This window comes from Heptranchias perlo, chromosome 6 (genome assembly GCF_035084215.1).
Source record: "Heptranchias perlo isolate sHepPer1 chromosome 6, sHepPer1.hap1, whole genome shotgun sequence".
Lineage (NCBI taxonomy): Eukaryota > Metazoa > Chordata > Chondrichthyes > Hexanchiformes > Hexanchidae > Heptranchias > Heptranchias perlo.
This window is the reverse complement of record NC_090330.1, coordinates 78,652,463-78,678,909: the sequence shown is the minus strand read 5'-3', so window position 1 is coordinate 78,678,909 and position 26,447 is coordinate 78,652,463. Positions and strand designations below refer to the sequence as shown.

Sequence of the window (26,447 nt, the reverse complement as noted above, 5' to 3'; positions counted from 1 at the left end):
AAAGACTTTTGCATTCCCTTTCAAATTACCCACTAATCTATTCTCATACACTCTCTTTGCCCTACTTATTTCCTTTTTTCAGTTCTCTTCTGTACTTTTTGTATTCATCTTGGATCTCTACTGAATTATGAACCTGACATTTACCATAAGCCTCCTTTTACTATTTCATTTTAATCTCTATATCTTTAGTCATCCAGGGAGCTCTTGCTTTGGAGGCCCTTCCTTTCCCCCTCGTGGGGATGTGTCCACTCTGTACCTGAACTGTACCTGAAGTCTTTGAAGGCCTCCCATTGCTCATTTGCTGCTTTAGCTGCCACTCTTTGATTCCAATCTACATGGACCAGATCACTTTTCACCTCACTGAAATTCACTCTTCCAGATGAATATTTTCACAATTGTTCTTTTCCATAACTACTCGAAATCTAATGATATTGTGATCACTGTTTCCCAAATGTTCCTACAATGAAACCTGCTTCACCTGCCCCACTTCATTTCTCAGAACCAGATCCAGCACTTCCTCGTTGGGCTGGAAACATACTGATCAAGAAAGTTCTCCTGTACACATTTCAGGAATAACTCCCCTCTTTGCCCTTTGCATTGTTATTTTCCCAGTCCATATTAGGATAATTGAAGTCCCCCATTATCACTATTCTAAAATTCTTGCATCTTGCTGCAATTTGCCTACAAAGTTGCTCCTCTATCTCCTTCCCATTTTGGTGATCTATGGTATACACCGAGCAGCATAATCGTCTCCGTCGCATCTGTGCTTCCGATATGTCTTCTTTTTTCCTCAACTGAGGATCCCCTTCCACTGTAGTTGACAGGGCCCTTGACTGTATCCGTCCTATTTCCTGCACTTCTGCCCTCACCCCTTCCCTTCCCTTCCTGATAGGGTCCCTCTTGTCATCATCTTCCACCCCACCAGCCTCCACATTCAACGTATGTGTAAGTGCATACTCCACCATTACTGCCACCTCCAGCATGGTCCTACCACCAAACACATCTTCCCCTCCCCTCCCCTTTCAGCCCCTATGCAACACCCTGGTCCATTCTTCCATCACCCCCAACACCCGCTCTCCTCCCCATGGCACCTCACCGTGCGAGTGCAGGAGATGCAACACCTGCCCCTTCGCCTCCTCCCTTCCCACCATCCAGGGCCCCAAACACTCCTTCCAGGTGAAACAGCGGTTTGCTTGTATTTCTTTCAATTTAGTATACTGTATCTGCTGCACACAATGCGGCCTCCTCTACATTGGGGAGACCAAACGTAGACTGGGTGATCGCTTTGCTGAACACCTCCGCTCTGTCTGCAAACCTGACCCTGACCTGCCGGTCGTTTGCCATTTTACTTCCCCATCCCACTCCCATTCTGACCTCTTCTGTCCTAGGCCTCTTACACTGTTCCAATGAAGCTCAATGTAAGCTCGAGGAACAGCATATCATCTTTCATTCAGAAACTTTACAACCTTCTGGACTCAACATTGATTTCAATAACTTCAGATCATAACCACTGCTTCCATTTTTTCGGTCAGCTAGTGCTGCTAATGCTGCCATTTACAGCAACTCCTGATCAATCTTTTGTTTCTTAAACTGTCCCATTACCACCTTCCTTGCCTTGCACCATCATCCCTTTTGTCATTTAATCACTCGTGCCCTCTACCCTATCACAGACCTTCCTTTTTGTTCATTTCTCCCCTCCCTCCCCCCTTTCTCTGGCTCTGTACTTGCTTAAAAACTTTAACTCTTTTAACATCTTCCAGTTCTGACGAAAGATCTTCGACCTGAAACATTGGGCGTCATTTTAGCACCCGCTATCGGGTGCGTTCCTGGCGGGGGGCTCCGAAAATCGGAGAATCCCGGCGCGGTACCGGAGCCCGCCCCGAACCCGCGCACTTCCGGGTTCCCCGCTGACGCGCCGGCGTGCGCGCGCAGCCCCCGCTGGTGGGAATCCCGCAGGCAATTAAAGCCAGCGGGGTTCCACTTGAAGGTATTTATTTAGGTATTTCAGATCATTAACTGACCTGATTAAGGGACTATGTGGGATTTTTGAGCAAACTGGGACTGTTTCCCATACTGGGGGAAACACTCCCAGGTCAAATGGACGTGTTGCAGCTGTCAGCCTGTGGCAGCTGCAAAGGTCCATTTGACAGGTTGTGGGGGGGGACCCTCACCCATTGCAGGAGGCCACTCTGTCACTTGGGACAAAGTTTGGCCTCCACCACCTTCCTCCTGACAGTCAAAGTCACCAACTTGCACCCTTACCACGGGGTCTAGAGACATGTACCTACCTTGCGGACCCCCTCAGATGTACATCTTGCAGATGGGGGCCGCCATAGCTGCAGTCATGACCTCCTCGGAGGGCGAACAGCATCACCAGCCTCACCAGCCTCACCATCCACGCCGTCCACCTCTGACACGTGGAGCTCCACAACAGAGTGCTGTGACACATCCACCTGTACAGCAGGAGGGAGGGCTACCGCAGAGAGAGATGCGTCGCAGAGGGCACTACCCTCGCCACAGGGTCCACAGACCGAGGCTCAGCATCCTGGACCTCTCTGAGCAGCAGTGCACACGGAGGCTCAGAGTCACTCGACATGTAGTCGTGGACATCTGCAGCCTCTTTCATGCCGAGCTGCTCGTGGCTGGCCCGAGCACCATCTTCTTACCTGTCGCTGTCAAAGTCACCAATGCCCTCAACAACTTCTCCTCCGCATCCTTCCAGGGTGCAACCGGGGACATCGCTGATGTCTCTCAGTCGTCTGCGCAAAAGAGCCCTGCAAATACAACTACACCCACTCTGCAGTGACACAATGGGTGGCATCAGTTGTGGGTCTTCATTGTGATCCTCAGGAGAGGGCATTATTGCACAAACCAGACAGGATTCGCGAAGACATGGCAGTAGTGGTGCCAATATAATATGTAATGTGAGTTGGTCAGAAATTCAATATAAGTAACACCCATGACAAACCCTCAAACACCCTTGTGCATCCCCTTCATGCTCACGACACGTTTGCCTTATGCTGCCTACTGCACATATGTGATGCATGCCCTGTGGCTGCAGCACAGGTAGTGGCAGGTTGAGTGAGGCTGGCCGTGAAAGAGATGCATGAGAGGGTGAGTATGAGAGAGAGCCATGAGATTGTATGAGGATTGGGTTGAGTGGTCGTGGCGGGATGAGTACTGGCGAGGTGTGTAGGTGCAGGTAAGATGCGGATGAGGTTTGAGTGGGTATGAGAATCATAGAATCACAGAATCATAGAGGTTTACAACATGGAAACAGGCCCTTCGGCCCAATATGTCCATGTCGCCCAGTTTATACCACTAAGCTGGTCCCAATTGCCTGCACTTGGCCCATATCCCTCTATACCCATCTTACCCATGTAACTGTCCAAATACTTTTTAAAAGACAAAATTGTACCCGCCTCTACTACTGCCTCTGGCAGCTCGTTCCAGACACTCACCACCCTTTGAGTGAAAAAATTGCCCCTCTGGACCCTTTTGTATCTCTCCCCTCTCACCTTAAATCTATGCCCCCTCGTTATAGACTCCCCTACCTTTGGGAAAAGATTTTGACTATCTACCTTATCTATGCCCCTCATTATTTTATAGACTTCTATAAGATCACCCCTAAACCTTCTACTCTCCAGGGAAAAAAGTCTCAGTCTATCCAACCTCTCCCTATAAGTCGAACCATCAAGTCCTGGTAGCATCCCAGTAAATATTTTCTGCACTCTTTCTAGTTTAATAATATCCTTTCTATAATAGGGTGACCAGAACTGTACACAGTATTCCAAGTGTGGCCTTACTAATGTCTTGTACAACTTCAACAAGACATCCCAACTCCTGTATTCAATGTTCTGACCAATGAAACCAAGCATGCTGAATGCCTTCTTCACCACCCTATCCACCTGTGACTCCACTTTCAAGGAGCTATGAACCTGTACTCCTAGATCTCTTTGTTCTATAACTCTCCCCAATGCCCTACCATTAACGGAGTAGGTCCTGGCCCGATTCGATCTACCAAAATGCATCACCTCACATTTATCTAAATTAAACTCCATCTGCCATTCATCGGCCCACTGGCCCAATTTATCAAGATCCCGTTGCAATCCTAGATAACCTTCTTCACTGTCTACAATGCCACCAATCTTGGTGTCATCTGCAAACTTACTAACCATGCCTCCTAAATTCTCATCCAAATCATTAATATAAATAACAAATAACAGCGGACCCAGCACCGATCCCTGAGGCACACCGCTGGTCACAGGCCTCCAGTTTGAAAAACAACCCTCTGCAACCACCCTCTGTCTTCTGTCGTCAAGCCAATTTAGTATCCAATTGGCTACCTCACCTTGGATCCCGTGAGATTTAACCTTATGTAACAACCTACCATGTGGTACTTTGTCAAAGGCTTTGCTAAAGTCCATGTAGACCACGTTCCTAATCAGTCCCTGCCTCTCCAAATGCCTGTAGATCCTGTCTCTCAGAATACCCTCGAACAACTTACCCACTACAGATGTCAGGCTCACTGGTCTGTAGTTCCCAGGCTTTTCCCTGCCGCCCTTCTTAAACAAAAGCACAACATTTGCTACCCTCCAATCTTCAGGCACCTCACCTGTAGCTGTCGATGATTCAAATATCTCTGCTAGGGGACCCGTAATTTCCTCCCTAACCTCCCATAACGTCCTGGGATACATTTCATCAGGTCCCGGAGATTTATCTACCTTGATACGCGTTAAGACTTCCAGCACCTCCCTCTCTGTAATATGTACACTCCTCAAGACATCACTATTTATTTCCCCAAGTTCCCTAACATCCATGCCTTTCTCAACCGTAAGGGGTGATGTGACAAGAGTTGTGTTGGCAGTGCTGAAGGAGATGTGGGGTGGGGGCAGTGATGTGGCAGACGGAGTGTCGGGGAAAGACTACGTGTACTCACTTTGGCTGACCTACTGAGGTAATTGGAGCACCTCCTGCACTGTATGCAGGTGGGCGATATGTTGGTGGTGCTGGTGACGTCCTCTGCCACCTCAAGCCAGGCCTTCCTGGTGGCAGAGGCAGGCCGATTCCTCCCGCACGCCGGGAGGAAGATCTCTGTCCTCCCCCTCCTCCTCACCCCATTCGTGGATTGGATGCTACAATCGCGCGGGAAACTGACTAATTTCACCGGGCGCGTTACCCACGCGCCCGATAGCCCCCCCCCCCGCCGAGAACCCGCAGCCCTACTAACATCGGACCCATTAACTCTGTTTCTTTCTCCACAGATGTTGAGCTCTCGCTGAGCTTCTCCAGCATTTTCTGTTTTTATTTTAACTCCTCTATTGTTATCTAATTCCAAGTAAATGGATTCTGTCTTTGAATCCTCGAGCATGTCATCTCTTTCCAGTGCTCTAACAGTATCTTTCATGAGTACTGCCACCCCCACTCCTTTTTTTTTACCTTCCCTATCTATCCTGAATACATGTAAGCCAGGAATATTAAGTGCCCATTCCACCCATTGTTTGAGCCAGATCTCCGTTATTGCCACTATATCATAATCCCATGTTGCTACTTGTACCTGCAGCTCACCAACCTTATTTACTATGTTTCATGCATTTACGCACATACACTTCAAACCCATCTTTGTCTGCTTTGCATTTCCCCTCTGTCTGATCTCTCCTATTTCTGAACTAGTCTTCTTCAAATAAAGGATCTTTCAGACAGAGCCACAGTCTAAATAATGCGGCACTTCCTTCAGTACTGCCCCAAAACGTTACATTGAACAATATAGAATGTACAGCATAGAAAGAGGCCATTCGGCCCAACAGGCCCAGGTCGGTGTTTATGCTCCACATGAGCCGCTTCCCACCCTTCTTCAACCAACATATCCTTCTATTCCTTTCTCCCTCATGTGTTTATCTAGCTTCCCCTTAAATGCATCTATGTTAGTCGCCTCAACTACCCCTGTGGTAATGAGTTCCACTTTCTAACCACTCACTGGGTGAAGAAATTTCCCCTGAATTAATTATTGTAATTATTCGTGACTATTTTATATTTATGGCCCCAAGTTCTAGTTTCCCCCTCAAGTGGAAACATCTTCTCCATGTCTACCCTATCAAACCCTTTCATAATCTTAAAGGTCTCTATCAGATCACCCCTCAGTCTTCTCTCTTCTAGAGAAAAAAGCCCCAGCCTGTTAATCTTTCCTGATAGGTATAACCTCTCAGTTCTACTATCATCCTCGTAAACCTTTTTTACACCTTCTCCAGTGCTTTTATATCCTTTTTATAATATGGAGACCAGAACTGTTCACAGTACTCCAAGTGTGGTCTAACCAAGGTTCTATACAAGTTTAACATAACTTCCCTGCTTTTCAATTCTATCTCAGTGCTTTGTTTGCTTTCTTTATTAACCTGCGTCGCTACTTTTAGTGATTTGTGTATCTGTACCCCCCAGATCCCTCTTCCGTTTCTCAAGTCCAAATCGTTTATGTAAATGGTGAACAACAGTAGTCCCAGCACCGATCCTTGTGGAACACCACTTCCCACCTTTTGCCAGTCTGAGTCACTACCTTTAACCCATACTCTGTTTTCTGTTTTGTAGCCAACTTGCTATCCATTCTGCTACTTGTCCCCTGATTCCACATGCTCTGACTTTAGTCATGAGTCTGCTATGTGGTATCTTATCGAAGGCCTTTTGAAAATCCAAATATATTACATCTACTGCATTACCCTTGCCTATCCTTTCTGTTACTTCTTCAAAGAATTCAAGCATGACCTTCCCCTTTGAAATCTGTGATGACTATTCTTTATTATATTTTTGATTTCCAGATATTTTTCTATTACACCTTTGAGAAAGGATTCCATTATTCTTCCTACCACTGACGTTAAGCTAATTTGATCTTTAGTTCCCTGGACTTGTTCTATCTCCCTTTTTAAATATAGGAATCACATTAGCTGTCCACCAGTCCTCTGGCACTACTCCCTTTTCTAATAAGTTTCTATGTATATGTAAGAGTGCCTCTGCTATCTCTTCCTAACTTTAATATGTGCAGATGCATTCCATCTGGACTAGGGGTTTCATCCTCTCTAAGTTTGATTAGTTTATCAATTATCTCCCCCTTTTCTATCCTAAATGTCTCAGACATAAATAAATCGGAGGACTGGAGGACTGCTAATGTTGTACCGTTGCTTAAAAAGGCAGAAAAGGATAGACCGAGTGATTACAGGGCAGTCAGCCTTACCTCGGTGATGGGCAATTATTGGAAACAATTCTGAGGGACGGTATAAATCATCATTTAAAAAGCACGGATTTGTTAAGGGAAGGTCGTGTCTGACTAACTTGGTTGAATTTTTTCAGGAGGTAACAAGGAGGATCGATGAGAGTAGGATATTTGATGTAGTCTACATGGATTTTAGCAACGCTTTTGACAAGGTCCCACATGGCATACTGGTCAGAAAAGTAAAAGCCCATGGGATCCAAGGGAAAGTGGCAAGTTGGATCCAAAATTGGTTCAGTGGCAGGAAGCAAAGGGGGGTTTTGTGACTAGAAGGCTGTTTTCAGTGGGGCTTAATACTAGTTCCTTTGCTTTTTGTGGTATATATTAATGATTTAGATAATAATGAGCCGCATGATTAAGAAGTTTGCAGATGATAAAAAACTGGCCATGTGGTTGATAGTGAGGGGGAAAGCTGTAGACTGCAGGACGATATCAATGGACTGTCAGGTGGGCAGAAAAGTGGCAAATGGAATTCAATCCGGTAATGCATTTGGGGAGGACAAACAAGGTAAGGGAGTACACAATAAATGGGAGGATACTGAAAGGGGTAGAGGAAGTGAGGGACCTTGGAGCGTATGTCCGCAGATCCCTGAAGGTAGCAGGACAGGTAGATAAGGTGGTCAAGAAGGCATATGGAATACTTTCCTTAATTAGCCGAGGCATAGAATATAAGAGCAGGGAGGTTATGCTAGAACTGTATAAAACACTAGTTAGGCCACAGCTTGAGTGCTGCATACAGCTCTGGTCATCACATTACAGGAAGGATGTAATTGCACTAGAGAGGGTACAGAGGAGATTTACGAGGATGTTGCGAGGACTGGAGAATTTTAGCTATGAGGAATGATTGGATAGGTTGGGGTTATTTTCATTGGAACAGAGGAGGCTGAGGGTTCATTTAATTATGAGGGGCCTAGATAGAGTGGTTGGGAGGACCTATTTCCCTTAGCAGAGAGCTCAGTGACCAGGGGGCATAGATTTAAGATAATTGGTAGAAGGATTAGAGGGGTGTTGAGGAGAATTTTTTTCATCCAGAGGGTGGTGGGGCTCTGGAACTCACTGCCTGAAAGGGTGGTAGAGGCAGAAACCCTCATCTCATTTAAAAAGTACTTGGATGTGTACTTGAAGTGTCGTAACCTACAGGGCTATGGACCAAGTGCTGGAAAGTGGAATTAAACTGGATAGCTCTTTCTTGGCCGGCATGGACACGATGGGCTGAATGGCCTCTGTGCCGTAACTTTCTATGATTCTATGATATATTTTTTGTCTCTTCTTCTAATTTAAGACTCCCTGATAAATATTGGGGCAAAGTAATCTTTTAATATTTCTCCAGTTTTGCTAGCATTACCTGTGAGTATATTGTGTGTATCCCTTAGTGGCCCTAATCCTATCCTGATTTTCCTTTTGTTATATATCTGTCTGTAGAATACTTTACTATTTCTTTTTATATTCCTTGATAATTTAATTTCATAGTTTCTCTTTGCCTTCCTAATTGTTTTTTTGACTTCTTTTCTAACCTTTTCATATTCTCTTTTGTCATCCTCTCCTTTATTGTCTATGTGTAAGCCTTTTTCTTTCGTTTCAATTTTGCCCTTATTTCTGTATTCACTCATGGTCTATCATTATTGGCTAGTTTGTTCTAGCTTTTTAGTGGGATATATTTCTCCTGGACTCTATTGATCACCTTTTTAAATGTTTTCCTCTGCTGATCTATTTCTTTGTTTGTCAGTAAATCTTTCCAGTTTATTTTCCCTCATTCCATTCTCATCCCCTTAACATCAGCTTTTTTCTAATTTATTACTTTGGTCTTTGTCTTACTTATGTCCTTCTCAATCTTTATTTTAAACCTTATTATGTTATGATTGCTGTTGCCTGGATGTTCCCCATGCTTACTTCTCTTATCTGTTCTGGTTCATTGCCCATTACCAGATCCAGCAGTAATTCCTCTCTTGTTGGACTTTTTACATACTGGGTAAGAAAGGAGTCCTGCACACATTGTAAAAATTCCATTCCCTGTGTCCTTTAACTACTTCTTCTTACTTACATCTACTTAGATAATGACATAGAACTACATCGAATTTACAGCACAGAAACAGACCAATCGGCCCAACTGGTCTATGTTGGTGTTTATGTTCCACACAAGCCTCCTCCCACCCTACTTCATCGAACCCTATCAGCATATGCTTCTATTCCTTTCTCCCTCATGCATTTAGCTAGCTTCCCCTTAGATGCATCTATGTTATTCGCCTCAACTACTCCATGTGGTAGCAAGTTCCATAGTCTAACCACTCTCTGGATAAAGAAGATTCTCCCGAATACCTTATTGGATTTATTAATGACTATCTTATATTTATATTTATGTCCCCTAGTTTTGGACTCCCCACAAGTTGAAACATCTTCTCTACGTCTACGCTATCAAACCCTTTCTTAATCTTAAAGACCTCTATTAAGTCACCCCTCAGCCTTCTCTTTTCTAGCTAAATTGCTCCTACATAGCATTGGCCCGGACTCAATGGGCCGAATAGCTTCCTTCCGTGCTGTAACCTTTCTATGATTCTATGAAAAGAGCCATGGACTTTCCTGATAGTTATAACCTCTCAGTTCTGGTGTCATACTTGTAAATCTTTTTTGCATCTTTACCAGTACCTCTATATCCTTTTGTAAATGGAGTCCAGCACTGTGTACAGTACTCTAAGTGTGCTCGAACCAAGGTTCCAAAGAATTGAAAATAACCTCTCTGCTGTTCAATTCCATTTCTCCAGAGATGAACCACAATGCTTTGTTTGCATTTTTTATGGCCTTGATAACCTGCATTGCTACTTTTTGTGCTTGTGTTTATAATGGGGCTTGAACCAATGTTCCCTCTAATTTGTTTCGGCCATGTGCGGAATGAATTTGGGTTTGTGCACCAATATAAAGGCTGTGTGCCCCACCCGTTAAAAAAACTCCCATCACAACTTTGAATAGGACCTCTTTTTAGAAAACATTATTCAGGGTATATAACAAATGTACAAAATAATGGATAATTGTAACAGTTTAATATTATACTGGCTGATAAATTTATATAAATTTATGAAATAGGTTTCTTAAGTTGCAATAGGATTGAGCAGACCAGTCTCGTTATATTTTATTAAAAATTATCTGATGGGAACGATTCCAATCAGCTTTTTGTTGAATCAGCTTAACAACTCTGATTCAACAGAAATAAATCGTGTGCAATCAGAATTTTTAAATTGAGTCAGAAATACAAAACAACTGTCAAATCAGTCAGTGTGAATTTGAGGATAGGGAACAGTTTAATTAAAGTTCTCCTGCCCCACCCCCGCGCCATCCATTGAGTCCTCAGGAAGGTTTAAAAGATTATTACATTACAATTGTACATCTTGTAGGTCTCATTAATTTTGGTTGCCTCTAAGTAAGGCAGGGAGCAGTTTGGTCATGCACACTGTTTCCCCATTTGTTTCTAAAAGTTGAAGTTATATATTTAAGGAAAGGAAAAGTAAGGTAAGGACTTGTATTTAGATAGCACCTTTCATGACCTCTAGATGTCCCAAAGCGCTTTACAGCCAATTAAGTACTTTTGAAGTGTAGTCACTATTGTAATGTAGGAAATGCGACAGCCAATTTGCACACAGCAAGGTCCCACAAACAGCAATGAGATAATGACCAGATAATCTGTTTTAGTGATGTTGGATTGAGGGATAAATATTTGCTAGGGCACCGGGGAGAACACCCCTGCTCTTCAAAAAATGTCATGGGATTTTTTTACGCCCATCTGAGAGGACAGACGGGGCCTCGGTTTAATGACACATCCGAAAGACGGCACTTCCAGCAGTGGAGCACTCCTTCAGTACTGCACTGGAGTGTCAGCCTAGATTATGTACTCAAGTCTCTGGAGTGGGACTATGAACCCATGACCTTCTGACTCAGAGGCAAGAGAGTGCCACCCACTGAGCCATGGCTGACATGACTATATAGAACTGTGGGGCCTGTGCAGATTCACAATGACCACTCCCTGTAACAATCCCTAACCAGAGGCGGCATCATTCAATTAAACAATCATTTGATTGGTGACATTGTGGACAGTGAAGAAGGTTATCTAGGATTGCAACGGGATCTTGATAAATTGGGCCAGTGGGCCGATGAATGGCAGATGGAGTTTAATTTAGATAAATGTGAGGTGATGCATTTTGGTAGATCGAATCGGGCCAGGACCTACTCCGTTAATGGTAGGGCGTTGGGGAGAGTTATAGAACAAAGAGATCTAGGAGTACAGGTTCATAGCTCCTTGAAAGTGGAGTCACAGGTGGATAGGGTGGTGAAGAAGGCATTCGGCATGCTTGGTTTCATTGGTCAGAACATTGAATGCAGGAGTTGGGATGTCTTGTTGAAGTTGTACAGGGCATTGGTGAGGCCACACTTGGAATACTGTGTACAGTTCTGGTCACCCTATTATAGAAAGGATATTATTAAACTAGAAAGAGTGCAGAAAAGATTTACTAGGATGCTACCGGGACTTGATGGTTTGACTTATAGGGAGAGGTTAGACAGACTGGGACTTTTTTCCCTGGAGAGTAGGAGGTTAAGGGGTGATCTTATAGAAGTCTATAAAATAATGAGGGGCATAGATAAGGTAGATAGTCAAAATCTTTTCCCAAAGGTAGGGGAGTCTATAACGAGGGGGCATAGATTTAAGGTGAGAGGGGAGAGATACAAAAGGGTCCAGAGGGGCAATTTTTTCACTCAAAGGGTGGTGAGTGTCTGGAACGAGCTGCCAGAGGCAGTAGTAGAGGCGGGTACAATTTTGTCTTTTAAAAAACATTTGGACAGTTACATGGGTAAGATGGGTATAGAGGGATATGGGCCAAGTGCAGGCAATTGGGACTAGCTTAGTGGTATAAACTGGGCGACATGGACATGTTGGGCCGAAGGGCCTGTTTCCATGTTGTAACTTCTATGATTCTATGATTCTATGATTTATTACCAGGCAGTCAATCAGATTTGACTTTGTGTATTTGAAATGTCCTGTTAATGGCCAGGATTGTTCTAAATGTCTAGTTTAGAGTCTCCCTGCTTGGAGTTCTGTGAATTAAAGATATCTCACAGGCAGGAGGGGAGCAATTCCATTGCCCCTTGTGTCACTCACTGAAGATTCACACCAAACATTGAGAATCCCTACGTGGTCAGTTTTCGGTAAAATATTAAAATGCCTACGTGGCAAAGAAGCAGAATGCAAAATGGCTAGAAAGGGTTAATTAGTTAGTAACTGAGATTGGTACAGGTGGCCTGGCCTCCTGCTGGGCCATATGTTTGCGTAGTCAGCAGGTTTGCATTGTCTTATCAATGTAGAGTCTTTGATGTGATTCAAGGACTGGTCTGAATGTCTCCATGTTTATGGCAGATCAATATAGGTAACGAGCTTAGCCAAAGTTGAAAGACATTCCAGGTTGGGAGATAAGGAACAGAAGGAACAGGGAAGAACATTCCAAGTTGGAAGGTGAGGAAGTATCCCCTTTGATGTCTAACAGCAACATGATCAGCACATGGACGATTTATGATTGGCCGGAAATAATGTAACCTCGCATGGCAACCTATGCCCGGCTTATGATTGGTGTTGACCCTCGTTAAGTATGTTCCAACCCTATTGATTTGTATAAAAACGTGTGGATTTCTGTATGTTTTTGTTCTTGCTCTGCCAGCATAGAGGGACTCTATCAGGAGTCCAAATCAATGCTGCAGACTAAGAACCCTGCTATTAAAGTTGTGCTGAACTTTAAAATGTATTCGACTTCAGATTTTACTGAACCAGACTGAGGGGAAAGAATCCGGATCGTCATTTGGTGGCCGTACGGGGATCTTAACGGTCGTTCACCGAGAGTTCGCGGAGTAAGAGGCGGATTGTCTCAGACACGGAGGAAGGAAATGGCGCCCCGATGTAAGTAGTCTTAATTTACTACGTCGGTTTTCCTCCAATCCGTCAGTCTGACGACGAATCGTCCGATCGCTAACACTCGTGTGGCGTCCTTACAAGATTCAGGTCAGTCTGGCGAATACACAGAAATAGCAGGAAGAGGTCAGTGGTCGAATATCACTGAGGGAATAACTTGTAAGCGGTAGGTCAGTGGTTAATATCACTGAGGGTAGTCAGGGTTTAAGTTCCTGGTGATTGGATATAAACAGGAACTATTGATAAAACTTAGATGCCGCCAAAAAGGCTCAGGAATTAATTTGGAAAAATAACAGAGGTACCACAGCCAAAGAACTAATTGCTTTATGGAGACAGTACTGTAAAAAAAAAATATGGATAGAATTAAGTGACTGGACAAATGTTTAAAAGACAGAGACCCGAAAAAGAAAGGTTTTGTTGTTTAAGTGTACTGTCCCTTTAAAAAGCCTGTCTTGATCAGTGTTTTTTTTGTCGGTGTTGTGGGCCACGCCCCCTTCTTACTGTGTCTTACGTGTTTTCTTCCTTTGTGTAATGTATCTGTCTTGTCGTGTGTTTAATTCTGATACTGCTGAATTAAAATTGGAGTTATTGAGGTTAAGTGACCTATTAAATTCTGGTTCTTATAAAGTGTGGGCATGTTAAATTCCAGACATGGGATCTTCAAAAAATTGGCATTTTGAATGTTTATTTTGTGATTGGCTGTGGTTTAAAAAGAGGTTAAAAATTAACGGGATAGATTAAAAAAACTATCTGGTATCACTGTGATAGGAAAAGTCGGAAAGCTGGAACAGCTCGGATCGTTGATTATAATCACACCCACTAAAAGTATGTGAAAAATAGTGTGCAAAAATATAGTATAAAGCAATCCACAAATGTGAGAAGTAAAAAATCAGTCAAACCTGAAATTTTGAAGGTGGGAACTTAATCTCAAAGGAGAAGGATCAAGTTACTCCTACCACAAGAGCAAGTTAATATTAACCCCTTCCATCCCAAGAAGCCAGACTGTCATGCCAAGAGCAGTTCAAACAGATAGAAATGACCCAGTCGGTTGAGAACTGTCTGAGGCTTGCCCAGAACACAGGTGAACATGAGGTAACAATTGGTATAGGTTATATTAGTAAAATTGTCCCAATCACTCGGAAATGCCAAAGGCTACAATTGACTGAGATATAAGTTTTCACGCTACAGTGAAAAATTGATAAGAAAGGAATGTAAAACAAATCATATGAAAAGGAAGCATAGGTTAGACAATTGGAAGTCCATTACTTGAGCTATGTACTGACACAGGGTACTAAACGCCTATCAGTTTTACCCTGCCACGTATGATAAGGAAGTTTTGACAAGTTCTGGGGCTATTCAATTTTATTTGAAATTAATAGTAGAATACAAGATCTGACCAAAGAGGGGAGACCTTCCCTGACAAATTATATAACTCGCATTGAGACTGCTAAGAAAACTCAACAATTAGATCAACACCTCCTAACTCAAGTGTTAAAACAAAGAGCGACATGGAATGGAGGTGGACATCGTAAAAAGAGATAGGCAAATATGGAGACGTAAAGATCTGTGATAAGTGATATAGCAACTGCCTTTGCCTCAGTTGTTAACACCATTGATTTGACAACATTAGATCAAAAGGTCAGAGATTTAGGGTCTCTCATTAAAGATATATTAAAAGATAAATGAAAATACAGATAAGGAATTGTCTGAGGATCAAATGCTGACCATATATTTGCAAAGGATAGCTACAGTGCTAGAAACACATGCCCAAACCATTAATAAATTAATAAAAGAGGAATATAACGTATCTTAGCAGGCGGCTGCTAATGATGTCTGCTTAATGTGGTTACATCTTGAAAACACAGAGATTAGGACTTGGAGTTAGAAATTCCAGTCTGCAGCCCTGCGTACATCTGTATGTGGGAGAGACAGTGTTTATTTCAGACAGGCTGCGTGCTTCAGAGAGAGAGCAAGAGTGGAACTAGGCAATTTCTCTCTCCTGTTTTGTTTTCTAAATTTGTTTTGGGTATAGGGATTATTCCTTTGGATAAATGAAGATTTGACAAATTAATCACTTGGGCTCTCAAGAAGATCCGCAATGGATTTTCTGTGTTTCTTTTAAAACAGGTGACCCTGGTTTTTTTTTGGGACCACGTGAGTGTTGATGGTGCAGGATTACCAAGAGTAGTTACAAAGTTACGGTGCAACTTTCGCTGGAGAAATTTGGTGCAGGAAACGATCCAGTGGTGTTAAAGATTTAAGACTTTAGCTGCAGACATCAGCAGATACCAAATGTCACAGCGTGGTGATAACAACCTGATTCTCTTCTTTTGAAAACATTTTGATTTGTTTGGTTTTAACCTATTTGTTGTCTTCCGAGACAGAATGCTCGAGGTGGGGAGATATGGGAATTTCTCTAAAGTCATTGAATTGGGCATGATAAAAAAATCAATCTGGCATAAATATACAATCTAGTGGAAGTCAGGAAAGTGTAGTTGAGAATAGTAAATTGATAGCTTTCTCGTGGAGATATTTGTGTCCTTGCCTATAATGAATAATGAGAAAACTACACTCAATAGCCTGGCCACTACCCTGACATCGGGACCATGCAGGGGGAGATAAGCACTCTAGACACCCCTGATCTTTTTGATAAGATAACCTGAAAACCTAAGAGTGGCTACAGTGGACATAAAAGATACAAATGTATGTTGCCATCATCTGAAACGGAGATCAGGATGAAGAACATGATTACAAAGGCCTATGGCCTGGTGAGCTATTGCAACCACTCTTTAAACAAACCAGTTGCTTTTACAGGACTGAATCCTACATGACATATGATGTGTGCCATGGAAAATGTTCGGAAATACCATGAGGAAGAAGAGACTGGCCAGCAGAAAGTTAATATCCAAGAACACTAAGCTCATTCCTATGAGATGCTGCTAGTATGCGGAGATACATGAAGAAGATACATTGAAGAATGAGTCTCAGACGGTCTCAGTTACTTGACAACAGCACAACAGGAAAATGGTTAATGTGGTCCAGGCGAGTGCGAAATCCTTTTAAACAAGGCACTGACACATGGTCCATAGAGAAACCAACTAATTAATGAAACAGTCAGGAAACACTGGTATCAATCAAAAGGACTGAAATTAAAGTAAAGAGGGACACAGTAATTTGGATTTCCAAAATTCAGGGTTAGGTTCCCATCAGTTAACAATAAAATTGGGAGAAACAATATTTAGAAGATATCCGCACGATGGATACAAAATTACAAGATTATGAGGGGCTCAGATAAAGTAGACAGGAAGTACCTGTTTCCCCGAGCAGAGGGTTCAAGAACTAGAGGACGTAGATTTAAGCTGATTGGCTGGAACAAAATTAAAGGGATGTGTTACGAGACATGCTGTCACTGTGTGTCCACATAGTGTTGGACACAGCCTAGAAGCACAGTGTGGGTTTAATACCGGTACCAATCGGGATATTAACTGTACCATGGAGGTCCTAGAGGCGGATCTAAAACCCACTTAAGTGGTATATGCCGGAGAGGGCGAATACTGTGTTACAACTAATTTGAAAACGTTTAAATATGCCAATCTAACTTGTGATATTTTAAGTCCAGAATTCTACTCCATTTCTGAAGTCCTGGTTCGGATTGGACCCGAGGAACTGGTAGAGATACACCGGCATAACCTCACCACCTTACAAGTTTCTGAGAATGTCAGAAAGGACTTAAAAGCATATCAGGACACATTTGGGTATCTGACACCCCTGTTGCCTAAATACTTGGAAGCATTGCGAACGGAGATACGCCTCTCCCAGAAGGTTTATTATAACCTACAACAGGACAATAACAACATTAAGCATGACATTGACCAAATTAAAGTCACCACCTGGTGAAATGACCTCTGGAATTTGGGACTGAATGTACAGATCCATCCATGGATTAGATTAATTTCATATGTATTAGTCGTAGTGCAGTTTGTTGTAATGTGCTTCTTGATTTTCATTGCATGTAATCAATGTAAGCAGAGGATGAAGGGTTTGGCAAAGATAGTAAAACGGAGCCTGGGTGAGAATGTCCCCATTGTCTCTGTGGTTTCAACTAAGAACACATCTTAATGGTACCGGGAGTAGCACCAGCTGGGGTAAGGTGCATGTAAAAGGGAAGACAATTATAGTTTGATAGGATTATCAGATGCTCTGCCTCTCTTCCACCCGGACTGGTGGCCAACACGAAGGGAACCTGGTTAAGATGAGGTACAGCATCTAATGGGATATTGTAGGGAGAATTTGGATTAAGGGATATAATGGTGAGGGCACCAATTCACAGGTGTAAAATGGTCTGAAAGGTACCATTCAGTCTAGTTAGGCTGGAAACAAAATATAAAGCACCATAGGATATTTGACTATGTAGGCCTTTTCAAATTAACATGAATAGGTTTAGCTGACCAAGGACATTCGCAACTTACTTGAGAGATGTTTAGAAGGAGTCTGTTCCTGAGAACAGATAAGAGTACAAAGGCGTATTGATGAAACATGTCTGTGTTCTATTGGGACTTCTCTAGTTCAAGGGCTATTCATATTCATTGTTATAATTCTTATAGTTTATTGCTTACTTAAATGTTGCTGCACTGCAGAACCTGCAGAACCAGTGAGCACCGTAATAATTGGTTATCATGAAATGATAAAAGGGGGGAATGAGAATCCCTACGTGGTCAGTTTTCGGTAAAATATTAAAATGCCTACGTGGCAAAGAAGCAGAATGCAGAATGGCTAGAAAGGGTTAATTAGTTAGTAACTGAGATTGGTACAGGTGGCCTGGCCTCCTGCTGGGCCATATGTTTGCGTAGTCAGCAGGTTTGCATTGTCTTATCAATGTAGAGTCTTTGATGTGATTCAAGGACTGGTCTGAATGTCTCCATGTTTATGGCAGATCAATATAGGTAACGAGCTTAGCCAAAGTTGAAAGACATTCCAGGTTGGGAGATAAGGAACAGAAGGAACAGGGAAGAACATTCCAAGTTGGAAGGTGAGGAAGTATCCCCTTTGATGTCTAACAGCAACATGATCAGCACATGGACGATTTATGATTGGCCGGAAATAATGTAACCTCGCATGGCAACCTATGCCCGGCTTATGATTGGTGTTGACCCTCGTTAAGTATGTTCCAACCCTATTGATTTGTATAAAAACGTGTGGATTTCTGTATGTTTTTGTTCTTGCTCTGCCAGCATAGAGGGACTCTATCAGGAGTCCAAATCAATGCTGCAGACTAAGAACCCTGCTATTAAAGTTGTGCTGAACTTTAAAATGTATTCGACTTCAGATTTTACTGAACCAGACTGAGGGGAAAGAATCCGGATCGTCAACATCAGTTGGACACCGCTAAGGGAACTGTCCCTTTAAGAAGCCAGCAAATACAGGAGCGCTGCCAAGTCCTGAGTGATGGGTAAACGGAGCAGTGCTGATACTGGGGAACAGCTGGCTTGTAACGCACAGGATCGCACTCAGCTATTCAAACACTGACGTATAACCAAATACCTTTACATGCCTCCCACAGCCAGCCAGACTGACTCAGGATGGCTGAACCTCTCGCTGTTTATTGTTAAACCTCGTTACAGAGCAGCCCGGGTTATCGCGAGACTTCCAAACGTGCCTGGGCTGACTCTCCTTTTGCTCTTGTAAGTTTCTTTCTCCTTCTTCTGAAGGTGTCGACTCTAACCGACCGATAGTGCCACAGAAAACCCTCCAGTGCTTCATCCACCAGCCATTCGCTACAGGTGCACCCAGGCAGTGAATGTCAGCAAGGCATCTGAGCACTGAGGACAGACAGATCCAATCTTTGATCACCCACCATCCGGCCGTCCGGCTGTCCGTCCACAGTTTTCAGTGGGGGTCACTCGAAAATGATCACGAGGGAAAACCCTCGCCCCAGGACAGTGAATCACAGGCAGTGGTCTCACCGCTGATATCAGTTAACTCGACATAGAGCAAAGAGCACTGGTTTGGTGGGCTGCGTGGTCGCGTACACGAGTGCGCATGCGGGCTGTTTAGAGGGAACAGCGGCTTGAACCCACAATCTTCTGACTCGAAGCAAGAGTAGTACCTAGTGAGCGAAACTGAATCTTTAAAGAGGTTTATAGCTGATTATCCTAACAGTGTTCTGAAAATTTACTCTCCTGTTAAAACACTTACAGAAAGTTAGTGCAGTTTGATTCTGGGTTAATTTAATGTTTGTTTGCCACCCCTCAACATCACTGTTCTTTTCATTTGAGTCCCAGCATAATATCGGACTTGCAAGTATGGTTCTTTATCTCTTTCCACAAAGGACAATTTGGCAGCACAGATTGAGAGGCTCCCCAGGCTTAGCCATCTAGGCACCAGGAAGAACAGCTAGGGTATATGATTAATATACTAATAGATTACGTGGTGACCCAGCACACATTGGCCTTCAAGCATTGGTGCCAATATTTATCCCTCAACCAACATCAATAAAACAGATTTTCTGATCATTTATCTCATTGCTGTTTGTGGGATCTCGCTGTGCACAAATTGGCTGCTGCGTTTTCTACACTACAACAGTGACTTCACTTCAAAAGTACTTAATTGGCTGTGAAGCGCTTTGGGACGTCCTGAGGTCATGAAAGGCACTTTATAAATGCAAGTTCTTTTTTGTTCTTTAGATGTCTCCTGACATCACATATTAAGTGCAACCAAACTATTAAAATGATGATGCTCATGGGGGGAGAAATTAGACCTCATTGCGCCTGCATTCTGGGAGGAAAACGGTTGCAAAAAGTACCAATTTCTGGGGGCAACATTCGTCACCCCAGGGACGCCTGAAAGATGTACGACCTTATATTAGGTCGGCAATTTTTCAGTCCTCCCTGACAACTGTCTAAATCAGGTGTTAGACTCCTTACATATGTAATCGAGAGGCCTAACGCCCGTTTTCGGTCCCCTCAGCTAAATTGGTCGGTGCTCAGCAGAGCTACCAACCCCATAATCACCTCCATAATCACCTCCACCACAAAGGCTGCCTATTTCCATATCCATAACACCACCCACGTCTGCCCCTACCTCAGCTCATCTGCTTCTGAAACCGTCATCCATGCTAAAGCTCTCCTGGCTAGCCTCGCATCTCCCACCCTCCATTGACTTCAGCTCATCTAAAATACTGCTGCCCATATCCTATACAGTACCAAGTCCCTTTCCAGATTTCCACTGTCCTTTGTGTGATGAAGTGCTTCCTCACATCACCCCTGAACGGCCTAGCTCCAATTTTTAGGTTATGTCCCCTTTTCTGGACTCCCCCACCAGAGAACATAGTTTCTCTCTATCTACCCTATCATATCTTTTAATCATCTTAAACACCTCAATTAGATCACTCTTTGATCTTCTCAAAAGAATACAAGCCTAGTTTATGCAATCTGTCCTCGTAATTTAACCCCTTTAGCCCGGTGTCATTCTGGTGAATCTGCGCTGCACCCCATCCAAGTCCAATATATCCTTCCTGAGGTGCGGTGCCCAGAAGTAAATGCAGTCTCCAGATGGTCCAGCCAGAGCTTTATACAACTGTAGCATGACCTCTATCCCTTATACTCCATCCCCCTTGAGATGAAGGCTAACATTTGTAAGCAGTGTAGATGAAAACATAAAATTACAAAGCGATATTGATAGATTACGTGAATGGGCAAAATTATGGCAAATGAAATTCAACGCAGACGAATGTGAGGTCATCCACTTTGGATCAAAAAAGGATAGAACAGGGTACGTTCTAAATGGTAAAAAGTTAAAAACAGTGGCTGTCCAAAGGGACTTAGGGGTACAGGTACATAGATCATTGAAGTGTCATGAACAGGTGCAGAAAATAATCAAGAAGGCTAATGGAATGTTGGCCTTTATATCTAGAGGACTAGAGTACAAGGGGGCAGAAGTTATGCTGCAGCTATACAAAACCCTGGTTAGACCGCACCTGGAGTACTGTGAGCAGTTCTGGGGACCACACCTTCGAAAGGACATATTGGCCTTGGAGGGAGTGCAGCGTAGGTTTACTAGAATGATACCCGGACTTCAAGGGTTAAGTTACGAGGAGAGATTACACAAATTGGGGTTGTATTCTCTGGAGTTTAAAAGGTTAAGGGGTGATCTGATCGAAGTTTATAAGATATTAAGGGGAACAGATAGGGTGGATAGAGAGAAACTATTTCCGCTGGTTGGGGATTTTAGGAGTAGGGGGCACAGTATAAAAATTAGAGCCAGACCTTTCAGGAGTGAGATTAGAAAACATTTCTACATACAAAGGACTGTAGAAGTTTGGAACTCTCTTCCGCAAACGGCAATTGATACTAGCTCAATTGCTAAATTTAAATCTGAGATAGATAGCTTTTTGGCAACCAAAGGTATTAAGGGATGTGGGCCAAAGGCAGGTATATGGAGTTAGATCACAGATCAGCCATGATCTTATCAAATGGCGGAGCAAGCACGAGGGGCTGAATGGCCTACTCCTGTTCCTATGTTCCTATTCCATTTAAATTTATTTTGTGTCGATCCACTGGTTTTCACTGGTATATATCCATGGACCCCTAAATCTGTCTGCTCCTCCACAGTTCCTAGCTTCTCCTCATTTAGAAAATACGGGTGAGGTTCCAGAGATGTCTGCATTTTTCACCCTATTACCTGCTGATCACTGAAGATTTTGCTATTCAGTTTGCTTGATCAGTTTCAATTAATAAATAAGTGCAATGATTGATAAGATTGTCACATTACGTTAAACAGAGCATTTTAAGTGTCAGCCAGGCTCAGTAACACTTTGAGTCAGAAGGTCGTCGATTCAACCCCCCAATTGATTCAAGAAACAGTTCTATAAAATGCTTTAATGCAATTTATTTGATTTTATTCAAATGAGCTGAACTTTGCAGCAGTGCTAAAAGCTTTTTCGATGGTATATGTTTGTACCAAGGTGAGCAATGTCAATGCAGGTAAAAAGAATGAATGCTTCTTTCACTTGGGGCACTCTGTGACACCATCAAGCATCCACAGGTTAGTTATAGCACAGCCAGGTGCAGCTCCTATGGTGCACGAGTGACCCATCCTTAGAAAAAGAACCCCCTCCCGCTACTGCACCAGTGTGATGTTCTCATTTCTTGCACCATCACTGAGTGATATTACCAGTTTGGCTCAAGCTGACACTAAACTGGCAGTTGGTTTTGTGCTGTGGGCCGGTGTCTCCTAAGAACTTGGCTGAGACTGACCAAACTCATTTCACGTAAGAACCCAATAGCCAGCGTAGAGTAAACTTTCAGTCCGGGCCAGATTCAGATCCAGGTCCCTCAGGTGAAAGAACCATGTAGTAACACATGGGGTTAAATTTTAACCCCATGTGTTACCACCCAAGAATAGGTGGGTTGGGGGTGGGTGGGAAGGTAAAAATTGTAAAAAAAAATAAAACCCGAGGCGGGCGACCAACCCGCTGTCAGGAGGCGGGTTGGTCAGTAAAATCTTTCGGAGGCTGCGGGCCTCCATTTTAACAGGATATTTATTTTTAACTCCTGGGGGCTGGGATTCCCAGACCTTCTGCTTCACGCCACATATGAAGAGGCGAAAAGGCCTGGATCAGCAAATAATTGCCTTATTGTACTGCTTGCGGGCCAGGCGGACCAGGGGTGTTTCCTCCAGGCCCAACAAACCTACCTGCCGTGATCCGACACACACGATCAGCCAAACCCCCACCCACAATCTCCGACCTCCCCCCACCACGATCTCCGCACCCCCCCACGACCGCCGACCCCCCAACGATCTCTCAACCTCCCCCGATCTGCGACTCCCCCCCCAATGATCTCCGACTCCCCCACGATCTCCGACCCTCCCTCATGAATCCCGACCCCCCCCCACAAGCTACCGATGACCAACCACCCCCATGACTGAACCCCTAATGACTGCCCCCACCACCTGATCACTGATGCTACCACCCCCGATCACCAATGCCGCCCCACCGCCCCCCCCGGCGCACCTCCGATCACCAACCCGCCACCACCGCCCCAATCTGAGATTTACCTGCTGGCATCCATTCCCTGGCTGCTCTCCCGTCCGACTGACAGCCAGCCTGTCAATCTGGCTGGCTGGCTGTATATCGGGCGGGAAACCTAGTAAAAAAAATTGAAAGACATCCTTATGGCAAAATCATAAGGACGAGAAACCCATTCTTCCGGGTTGCCCATCTGGAAATCCCCCGCCACCACCCTTCCCCCCGCCCACCTCCCAGCTCAACGTTAAAATTTACCCCATGGTCTCATCAAGGTTCAAGGAGAAGACTCACCACCACCTTCTCAGGTCAACTAGGAATAGTATCATAATAGGAATAGTATCATAACAAGACCATAAGACCATAAGAGATAGGAGCAGGAGGAGGGCATTCGGCCCCTGGAGCCTGCACCGCCATTCAATGAGATCATGGCTGATCTGATTTTTACCTCTACTCCACTTTCCTGCCTTTTCCCCATATCCTTTGACTCCCTTGCTGATCAAAAATTTGTCTAACTCAGCCTCGATTGTATTCAATGACTCAGCCTCCACAGCTTTTTGGGGTAAAGAATTCCAAAGATTCACGACCCTCTGGGAGAAGAAATTCCTCCTCATTTCCATCTTAAACGGGCGACCACCTATTCTGAGACTATGCCCCCTAGTTTTAGATACCCCCATGAGGGGTAACATCCTCTCAGCATCTACCCTATCGAGTCCCCTCAGAATCTTGTATGTTTCAATAAGATCTCCTCTCATTCTTCTAAACTCCAATGAGTATCGACCCAACCTGTTCAATCTTTCCTCATAAGACAACCCTTCCATACCCAGAATCAACCTTGTGAACTTTCTCTGAACTGCCTGTACGCAGTACTCCAGGTGTGGTCTCACCAGCACCCTGTACAGTTGTAGCATGACTTCCCTGCTTTTATACTCCATCCCCCTAGAAATAAAGGCCAATATTCCGTTTGCCTTCCGGATTACCTGCTGCACCTGTATGTTGACTTTTTGTGTTTCATGTACGAGGACACCCAGATCCCTCTGTACCGCAGCATTTTGTAGTATTTCTCCATTCAAATAATATTTTGCTTTTTTATTTTTCCTCCCAAAGTGGATGACTTCACATTTTCCCACATTATATTCCATCTGCCAAATTTTTGCCCATTCGCTTAACCTGTCAATATCCCTTTGCAGACACTTTGTGTCCTCATCGCAACTTGCTTTTTCACCTATCTTTGTATCATCAGCAAATTTGGCCACAAGACACTCTGTTCCTTCATCCAAGTCATTGATATATATTGTAAATAGTTGAGGCCCCAGCACTGATCCCTGCGGTACCCCACTAGTTACAGATTGCCATTTTGAAAATGACCCTTTTATCCCGACTCTTTGTTTTCTGTTAGTTAGCCAATCCTCTATCCATGCCAGTATATAACCCCCAACACCATGAACTCTTATCTTGTGCAGTAATCTTTTATGTGGCACCTTATCAAATGCCTTTTGGAAATCCAAATATACTGCATCCATTGGTTCCCCTTCATCCACCCTGCCCGTTACTTCCTCAAAGAACTCTAATAAATTTGTCAGACACGATTTCCCCTTCATAAAACCATGTTGACTCTCCTTGATTGTATTATGAATCTCCAAATGTCCTGCTACTAAGTCCTTAATAATTGATTCCAGCATTTTCCCAATGACAGATGTTAGGCTAACTGGTCTATAGTTACCTGCTTTCTGTCTCACTCCCTTCTTGAATAGGGGTGTTACGTTTGCAGTTTTCCAATCCACTGGGACCTTTCCAGAATCTAGTGATTTCTGGAAGATTACAACCAATGCATCCGCTATCTCTGTAGCCACTTCCTTTAAGACCCTCAGATGCAAGCCATCAGGTCCAGGGGACTTGTCAGCCTTTAGACCCATTAGTTTACCAAGTACTTTTTCTCTAGTGATAGTGATTGTTTTTAGTTCCTCCCTCCCCTTTGCCCCTTGATTTTCTACTGTTATTGGTTTGTTATTAGTGTCTTCTACTGTGAAGACATACAAAATATCTGTTCAATTCCTCTGCCATTTCCTTGTTTTCCATTATTATTTCCCCAGTCTCATCCTCTACGGGACCAATGTTTACTTTAGCTGCCCTCTTCCTTTTTATATACTTTTAGAAGCTTTTACTGTCAGTTTTTATATTTCTTGCTAGTTTACTCTCATAATTTATTTTCTCCCTCTTTATTATTCTTTTAGTCATCCTTTGCTGGTTTTTAAAGTTTTCCCAATCTTCGGGTTTACCAGTAATCTTTGCCACGTTGTATGCTTTTTCTTTTAACCTGATACCATCCTTGACTTCCTTAGTTAGCCATGGTTGGTTCACCCTTATTGTGGAGTCTTTCCTCCTCACAGGGATATATTTTTGTTGCGAGTCATAAAATATCTTTTTAAATGTCTGCCACTGCTTATCCACCATCATACCATCTAATCTGTTTACCCAGTCCACTTTAGCCAATACCGCCCTCATTCCTTTATAATTGCCCTTTTAATACACTAGTTTCAGACCCAAGATCCTCGCTCTCAAACTGGATGTGAAATTCTATCATGTTATGATCACTGCTTCCCAAGGGATCCTTTACTTTGAGATCATTAATTAATCCTGTTCATTACCCATTACCAGATCCAAAATGGCCTGTTCCCTGGTTGGTTCCCCGACGTATTGGTCTAAGAAACAGTCCCTAATACACACTATGAACTCCTCCTCAGGGCTATTTTTGCCAATTTGATTTGTCCAATCTACGTGAAAGTTAAAATCGCCCATGATTATTGCATTACCTTTTTTACAAGCCCCCCTTATTTCCTGATTAATATTTTGCCCTACAGTGTAGCTAATGTTTGGAGGCCTATATACAACTCCCATCACTAATTTCTTTCCCTTGCTATTTCTTACTTCCACCCAAATTGATTCGACATCTTGATCTTCTGAGCCAAGATCATTTCTCACTATTATACCAATTTCATCCTTTATTAACAGAGCTACCCCACCACCTTTACCTTTTTTCCCATCCTTCCGAAATGTTAAATAACCCTGAATATTTAGCTCCCAACTTTGGCCACCTTGCAAGCACGTCTCTGTAATGGACACGAGATCATACCCATTTGTTTCTATTTGTGCCGTCAATTCATTTATCTTATTACGAATGCTGCGCACATTCAGATAAAGAACCTTTAATTTTGTCTTTT

At 43.4% G+C, this 26,447-nt stretch overlaps 1 long non-coding RNA gene across 2 annotated transcripts in view; it reads right to left on the bottom strand.

Moving 5' to 3' along the window:
• The window catches only part of LOC137323071 (uncharacterized), a 494,135-nt gene that overhangs the window by 245,379 nt on the left and 222,309 nt on the right, over nucleotides 1-26,447 (bottom strand). The window lies entirely within an intron of this gene.